Raw genomic sequence first — 8776 nt, 5'->3', positions numbered from 1 at the left:
AGGAGGCCACAGAAGTGAGTCTACAGCAGACAGGTCTCTTCTGTCCCACACCTTGTCCCTCCATGTTCCGGGCACCCATGTCACTGTGGAATACCTGCTTGTTTTTCTTTCAACACCCCCTCGACACACCAAATGCTTTCTCCTCCTCTTCTCAGAAACCCCTGATCCTGCCACCTGAGGGGCACCCCTGGTGCTGAGCTTGAACCCCCATGAGGACACTCCCTGGCTCAACCTGCTTGGTGGTCTTTTTCCTTTCTGGCTTCCTTGGAGCAAGGATTCTGGTGCTAGTCACCTGCGTCTCCTGCTGAGGGAGCTGGTATACACCTGACACTCCACTGGAGCCTGGTGACCCCAGCACAGGCCCCGGCACAGCTGGCATTCCCCAAACGCCTGTGGAATTGATTCCCCCGTTCTCCACCCTACAGAAGGTCCCTGAGTGGAAGCATAGCTGGAGACGGTGGGAGGGATTCCCTGGTGTTCTCAGGCTCACTGATTCTGGGGATTGATTGGTCAGACAAATCTGGGTGACCCTTCTTTGTGCTGGTCCAGGGCCAAGTGTTCTGCATTTACCCATGACCAGCAGGGTGTGGTCCTTGCCTTTAGGGAGCTCATAGTCACGGGGTGGCAGGGGCGGGGGGGCGAATAATAAACTCACGACATGTCAAGAGTGAGGAAGACAGAGGCATGAGAGGGTGCTGGGGTGGTATCAGAGGACGCGGCTCTGAGGTGATGCTCAGGCTGAGGCCTGAATCACCATTAGCCAGCAAACAGAGGGAACAGCTGTGCAAAGACCCTGAGGAGGGCCTGAGCTTGGCCTGTGGGAGGGCAGTGAGGAGGCCAGTGTGCCATGATGTGGACAGGGAGGCGAAGGAGGCCTCCAGTCGCTTCCTCCAGGGAAACCTCTAACCACATCCATCCGTTAAGACTAGAAGGGCCCTAGCAAGCTGGGATCAGAGCTAGGACTTGTCTAGTCTTATGCCCCTGGCCAGGGCATCATAGCCAGGTGACAGTACCCTTGCTCCTTGAGGGCAAGGCAGCCTGTTTTTTCATGGTGAGGTCCCAGGACTACCACATCAGAATCATTGAAGGGACATGTTAAAAATACAGGCTCCTGGCCCCACCCAGACCCACCAAATCAGACTCTGACAGGCCTGGCAATGGGCATTTATACCAGCTCTTCCCTGGATTCTGGAAACCCTGTGCTTGAAGCCCCCTGTGGACCTCGCCCTGACTGGCTTGCCCCATTTAATGACAGCTGAGTGACGCTTCTGTGATCCTCCTTCTCAAACTCATGGAGAGGAGGTAATGAAACCACAAATCATAAATGGGGCATGTTCCTGAGTGTCAGCCTACCTTGGAGTTAACTAGTCCATAATTAAAGTACTAACTTGATATTAAAAAGAGGCTGTTATGTCTGGTGCGATGGCATATACCTGTAGTCCCAGACACTTAGAGGAGACTGAAGCCGGAGGATTACTTGAGCCCAGGAATTTGAGGCTGTGGTGTACTATGATCACACCTGTGAATAGCCACAGAACTCCTGCCTGGGCAACACAGTGAGACCCTTTCTCTTAAAAAAAAAAAAAAAAAAAAAAAAAAGAGGCAGCTATACTGTGGAATAGATGCTAAACTTACTTATTGTTTAAGATGAAATATGAGGCTGGGTGTGGTGGCTCTCGCCTATAATCCAAGCACTTTGGAGGCCAAGGCAGGCAGATCACCTGAGGTCGGGAGTTGAAGACCAGCCTGACCAACATGGTGAAACCCCGTCTTAAAAAATAATAATAAAAAGAAAAAGGTGAAATATGAGACAAGCCAGGCGTAGTGGCTCACACCTATAATCTCAGCACTTTGGGAGGCCAAGGCTGGTGGATCACTTGAAGTCAGAGTTCAACTCTGTATCCCATTAGGACTCTGACTAAAGCTAGAAAAACATTATAATCTTGTACCATCTAGAGAGTTATTCTAGTCAAGAAAATAATTCATGATTGAATCTGCACTTAAGAAAAGTGTTAGACTTTTCCTTGGAAACAATTTCTCTCTCTCTAGCTCTTCTTTTCTATTAAAGAGAAATTATAGTAAGACCAGTTTGTGTGCAAAATCTTTTAGGCTTATAATCGTGAACCCAAAATATCTGAGACAGGTCTTAGTCAATTTAGAAAGTCTATTTTGGCTTGCTTGGTGCAGTGGCTTATGCCTGTAATCCCAGTACTTTGGCAGGCTGAGGAGGGAGGATCATTTGCGGTCAGGAGTTCCAGACCAGCTTGGCTAACATGGTGAAACTCCGTCTCTACTAAAAATACAAAAATTACCTGGTGTGGTGGTGGGTGCCTGTAATCCCAGCTACTCAGGAGGCTGTGGCAGGAGAATATCTTGAACCCGGGAGATAGAGGTTGCAGTGAGCTGAGATTGTGCCATTGTACTCAAAAAAGAAAACGAAAGAACGTTTATTTTGCCAAGGTTAAGGACACGCCTGTGACCCAGTCTCAGGAGGTCCTACGGACAAGTGCCCAAGGTGGTTGGGGCACAGCTTGGTTTTATACATTTTAGGGAGATACGAGATATCAACCAATATGTGTAAGACATACACTGATTTGGTCCAGAAAGGGGAGACAACTCAAAGCAGGGAGGAGGCTTCCAGGTCCCAGGTAGACCAGAGACAAATGAGTGCATTCCTTTGAGTTTCTGATTAGCCTTTCACTAAATACACTATTTATTTATTTATTTGGCAGAGTTTCACTCTTGTCACCCAGGTGGGAGTGCAGTGGCGCTATCTTGGCTCACCACAACTTCCACCTCCCAGGTTCAAGCGATTCTCCTCCCTCAGCCTCCTGAGTAGCTGGGATTACAGGCATGCGCCACCACACCCGGCTAATTTTGTATTTTTAGTAAAGACGGGGTTTCTCCCTGTTGGTCGGGCTGGTCTCCAAATCCCAACCTCAGGTGATTCGTCCGCCTTGGCCTTCTAAAGTGCTGGGATTACAGGCATGAGCCACCAGGCTCGGCCCACAATTTATCTATATGAAAGAAGTGTAGAGGAAATAGTCACTTATGCCTTAGTCTGGCTTAGTGAAAGAATAGTGCAGAGGAAGCAATTAGATCTGCATTTGTCTCATGTGAGTCTCAGGGATGACTTTGAGTTCTATCTGTGCCATGTCCCAAGGAATTTCCTTGTGGGCACTGTGAGGGAGGTATGTGGCTTTTTATCTTTGTACCTGTCTTATTTAGGAATAAAATGGGAGGCAGGTTTTCCTGACACAGTTCCTAGCTTGACTTTTTCCCTGGTGTAGTCATTTTGGGGTCCCAAGGTTTATTTTCCTTTCACATTTCCTTCCTTTTATTTTTAAAATCTTTCAGAGAAAGCATTTTAGAAGAAAATGAGACTCTGGGCTGGGCATGGTGGCTCCCACCTGTAATCCCAGCACTTTGGGAGGCTGAAGCGGGCGGATCACCTGAAGTCAGGAGTTTGAGACCAGCCTGGCCAACATGGTGAAACCCTGCCTCTAGTAAAAATACAGAAATTAGCAAGGCATGGTGTGTGCCTATAATCCCAGCTACCTGGGAGGCTGAAGCAGGAGAATTGCTGGAACCCAGGAGGCAGAGGCTGCAGTGAACTGAGATCGCGCCATTGCACTCCAGCCTGGGTAACAAGAGTGAAACTCCATCTCAAAAAAAAAAAGAAGAAGAAAATGAGACTCTGGTCTGGGCGCAGTGGCTCACGCCTATAATCCCAGCACTTTGGGAGGCTGAGGTGGGTGGATCACGAGGTCAAGAGATCGAGATCATCCTGGTCAACAAGGTGAAACCCCGTCTCTACTAAAAATACAAAAAAATTAGCGGGGCATGGTGGTGTGCGCCTGTAATCCCAGCTACTCGGGAGGCTGAGGCAGAAGAATTGCCTGAACCCAGGAGGCGGAGGTTGCAGTGAGCCGAAATCGCGCCATTGCACTCCAGCCTGGGTAACAAGAGCGAAACTCCGTCTCAAAAAAAAAAAAAAAAAAAAAAGGAAAGAAAAGAAAAAAAAAGAAAATGAGACTCTGGTCCTACGTTATTAGAAAAGATTGTTTTTAGCAGGCTGCGAAGGCTCATGTCCCACAAATAGACAATATGGGGAGGAAGGAGAAAAACAGCAACCAATGAACAACAGCAGAAAAGAACAGTTCTGGAAAGTGGATACAGGCCGTATTACTCTGAAGTCCACACACTGGTGGGCAGGTATGAAAGCGGACTATACATGTAAGTAGGTTTGTTGTTATTCTCCTCTGAAGTTTAAATTGTCTAGCTTCAGTTCACAAGGCTTTAAGAAAGCACAGCTTAAGTTTCAGTGATTTCAAATCAGAGAAAAATGGGGAAAAAAGGAAAAGAAAGAAGGAAAAAAAAAAAAAGAAAACATTTCGGAGACTTGTAGCCAGGAAAAATTTTAGAATTCAGTCAAAACTGTAGCAAATAATAAAAATGGAAAAACATTAGGCAAGACTAGACTCTACTAACAAGTATATTATAGTTTATCTTGAAACATAATTTCTGTCTCTCCAGTCCCCATTTGCACAAAAGACAAATCATGATAGGACTGATTTGTCTGCAAAAATAAGCTTTAGTCTGTTTATTTGTATAAAGTGCAGCAAGTATAACTATTTATCACATAGGCTCTTTTTATAATTGGCTTTTATAGAACTTTGTTTTATAAGGGGTCTCAGATAAGACTTTTTAAAAGCCTTGAGTCCAGCCCTGGGTTTGTGCTGTCAAATACTAATACCAATGTGAGTTTGGGTAAATTTGTCTCCTCTTGAGGTCCCAAGATAACCTGGAGCTCCTGAGCCTGTCAGAAAGTGACATTCTTTACTTACCACAGGTCAGGAACCCTGTACAGGCACTGTGTAGACAGATATGAGCCCAGTTTTACCCAGGGGCTTTTATTGGCTCTATAGTCAACTTTGATTCCTTAAAGGAGTCTGTTTGTATCTGAAAGCATGCCATTCCAGTCAAAGCCTTGATAGAATAACCAGTGTCTCCAACTGTGTCCTGTTACAAAAGAAAACAGATTCTTATTGCACTTAAGCAAATAAATATAGTGCCATAAGAATATTCGCAAATAGTTTCCAAATTTGGAAAAATCAGGTAGAGAGAAATAAAAATTTAGATTATAGCAGTACACTTTACTCGATTGTTTCACTTAGCAATAATTGTGCCTCAGATAAACCTCTCTGTCTACGATATTGCTGCTGCACAATGCTGCAAATAGCTCAAAACAGGGCCTGGAGGGGTGGCTCATGCCTGGAATCCCAGTACTTTGGGAGACTGAGGCAGGCAGATCACTTGAGGCCAGGAGTTTGAGACCAGCCTGGCCAACACAGCAAAACCCCATCTCTAATAAAAATACAAAAATTAGCCAAGTTTGGTGGTACACCTTGTACTCCCAGCTACTTGGGAGGCTGAGGCATGAGAGTTGCTTGAACCTGCTAGGCAGAGGTTGCAGTGAGCCAAGATCATACCACTGCATTCCAGTCTGGGAGACAAAGGCTGTCTCGAAAAAAAAAGTTTTCTTGGCTCTGAAAGACAAAACAAAAGATAAGTAATGTTTTAAGCAAAAAGTCATAAAAAAGTTTTTCAGTCTTCCAATAGTACAGTCCATACACTTAACTCCTGCTCTGTTTGATATTCATGAACACTTCAGCTTTCCGTGGGAGTCCTGGAAGATTTTCCTCTATTCTATTGTCACAGTCTCCATAGTTATCAGAAACTTGCATTCAAGAGCACCTGTCAGAGTCCTACAGCTGAGTATAAAAAAACATCTTTTGAAAAGATAAAAATAAAACAACTGGGCTGGGCGTGGTGGCTCATGCCTGTAATCCTAGCACTTTGGGAGGCCCAAGCGGGTGGATCACCTGAGGTCAGGAGTTTGAGACTAGCCTGGCCAACATGGTGAAACCCCATATCTACTAAAAATATAAAAATTAGCCAGGCGTGGTGCCGGGTGCCTGCAATCCCAGCTACTAAGGAGGCTGAAGCAGGAGAATTGCTTGAACTGGGAGGCAGAGGTTGTGGTGAGCCAAGATTGTGCCATTGCACTCCAGCCTGGGCAACAACAAGAGTGAAACTCTGTCTCAAAAAAAAAAAAAAGAAAGAAAGAAAAAAAAAGTAAAACAACCGTGGATGATAAAGTCTGAGATCAGTCATAGTTAAAGACACAATCAATAAGATAATTTGGTTACTTCTGTGGCACACAACAATTTTACATTATAACCATAGTTGCTTCTTTTTTTTTTTTTGAGATGTAGTTTAGCTCTTGTCACCCAGGCTGGAGTGCAATGGCACAATCGAAGCTCACTGCAACCTCTGCCTCCTGGGTTCAAGCAATTCCCCTGCCTCAGCCTCCCAAGTAGCTGGGATTACAGGTGCCCACCATGACACCCAGGTAATTTTTGTATTTTTAGTAGAGTCGGGGTTTCACCATATTGGCCTGGCTGGTCTCAAACTCCTGACTCCAGTTGATACACCTTCCTTGGCCTCCCAAAGTACTTGGTTATAGGTGTGAGCCGCCGAGCTCAGCCCATAATTACTTCTGATAATATATGCTAAGACATATTAGAATCACAGGAATTTCACACAACTCTGGAACACATAATAACACATTCATATAAATATAATCCAAAGAAGGTTAAACAACATTTCATATTTGACAATACTTCCTGTATGATTTTATTACTTATCTCAAAGAAGTCTAATATATCTCTTCTGGACTTCAGGGGACTGATATAAAAAAATGCAGACTGAAGTTATAATTTGTGATTGGGATGTTTGTCAAATATACGAAGCTTAAAAAACTCGATATTGATGGCAGTGGCTATGCCATCAGGCTGGCTGCAGCAGGGAAGTGTGGCTCGAGCTGCACACACCATGGAGCTGGTGGGAGCCCTGGGAGCCCCGCCTCTTCTGAGTTGGGGTGGGAGTTCCTGGGGTGCCACTGCAGCTGCCCAAACTGCAGCTGCAGACCCAGAGGCTTCTGCTCTTTGAAGCAGGCAGGAGTCCCACCCTCCTGGGCAGGGCCACAGCTGCCCAAACTGCAGCTGTGGATCCCAGCCTCCTTGTGCTCTTTCGGGAGGGCCAGGAGCAAGCAGGATGTGCCTCCTTGGGTGCAGCCGTGGCCACCCTCCTAGGCGCAGGACCTGGACGTCTTTGCAGCCTGCACCCTCAGGAGCCCCAAGACGGACAACCCTGCTGCCCCCATCCCTGCAGGCGCAGGGGTGTCTGCTCCCACTACCTGGCCCCTCTCCACTTCTGACACCTGCTCCTATCTCGGAGCAGGGTTGGGGCTGAGCCCTGGAGCCTTGAATGGCAGTGGGAAGCAAACAGAGTCCTGGATGGAAGGGGAAAGGTCCCCAGTAAGGCCCCATCTTCAGGCCAGAGAAGGCCTGAAGGCTGGGAGCCAGGCTGTCAGTACCATGGGATGGGGAGTGGGGACTCATGTTGCCTCTCCTGGGCCCACCCATGGCTGCCCATGGACCAATTGGCACACACTTCCTCTCCTCTGAGGTCCATAAAAGCCCTGGATTCAGCCAGAGTAGAACAGAGGATGGCCAGAGGACGAAGAGGGCAGAGACAATGGGACGGGATGACCAGCTGCAGAGAGGAGTACCCTCTCTGCTGAGAGCTTCAGGGGTGACCTGCAGCAGAGAGGAGCTATCCTCTCTGCTGAGAGCTTCAGAGACCTGCAGAGATGTCAGAACGACTTGCCTTTGGACAGGCGCCACCCTCTCCAGGGCTTCCTCTCTGTTGAGAGCTGAGCACTTAACAGGATGACCTGCCTACAGAGGGACTGCCCACTCCTCTGAGCTGTTCTAACACTAAGTAAAACTATTCTGAGGCAGGAGAACCACTTGAGCCCAGGAAGCGGAGTTTACAGTGAGCTTAGATCATGCCACTGTACTCCAGGCTAGGTGACAGAGCAAGACTCTGTCTCAAAAAAAAAAAAAAAAGAATGCCAAACATAAAAAAAAAAAAAAGAAAATTGTCCTTTGAACAGTTTTGAACAATTTCAGGTTGTGTTGTTTTAAGGAGAATTTGATTGTGTCTACGTTAAATTAGTACGAACATTTCTAATGTAAATAAACAACTCTATGCCAAATCACAGTAAAAAGTGGATGAAACGTATCCTCCTTTCTTGTATCTGGCCTTTGCTGTGATGACACATGCCAACTCCATGTGCCAGTTTCTGAGAACCGAACTCTGGTTTGCAGATCTCAGGTCTCAGTATGTGGCAAGAAACCTCAGGGCCTGGCCAGCTTGCAATCAATGCTGGAGTTTGGCCCAGTTGGCCTGCCCTGAATCTTGCAAAACATCCAGTTTAGGTCAGTTGCAGGTTGAGAAGATGCCCCCCCAGGGAGGCGGGGTAAAGGAAAAATCTACGGACACTGGGCCTTCTGATTGCAGAAAGTGAGTAAGGATGGCCTCTGGTGGCCAGACCCCTGGATTGCCTCCTTGTTTATTTATTTTAATTTTATTTACTTATTGATACGGAGTGAGTGTCCCCCAGGCTGGAGAGCAGTGGCACCATCTTGACTCACTGCAACCTCTGCCTCCCGAGTTCAAGCAATTCTGCTTCAGCTTTCTGCCTAGCTGGGATTACAGGCACACAGCACCACGCCCGTCTAATTTTTGTATTTTTAGTAGAGATGGGGGTTTTACCATGTTGGCCAGGCTGGTCTCCAACTTTTGACCTCAGGTGACCCACTCACCTCAGCCTCCCTAAGTGGCTTTCAAAGTGCTGGGATTACAG

At 46.8% G+C, this 8776-nt stretch overlaps 1 pseudogene; it reads right to left on the bottom strand.

Annotated features, from left to right (window-relative positions):
* Nucleotides 1-5083: 5083 nt before the first annotated feature.
* LOC144579648 (U4 spliceosomal RNA) lies at nt 5084-5234 on the bottom strand (annotated as a pseudogene).
* Nucleotides 5235-8776: the final 3542 nt, after the last annotated feature.

The sequence above is a fragment of the Callithrix jacchus genome, chromosome 15 (assembly GCF_049354715.1).
Source record: "Callithrix jacchus isolate 240 chromosome 15, calJac240_pri, whole genome shotgun sequence".
Taxonomy (NCBI): domain Eukaryota; kingdom Metazoa; phylum Chordata; class Mammalia; order Primates; family Cebidae; genus Callithrix; species Callithrix jacchus.
This window is presented reverse-complemented; position numbering and strand designations above follow the sequence as displayed.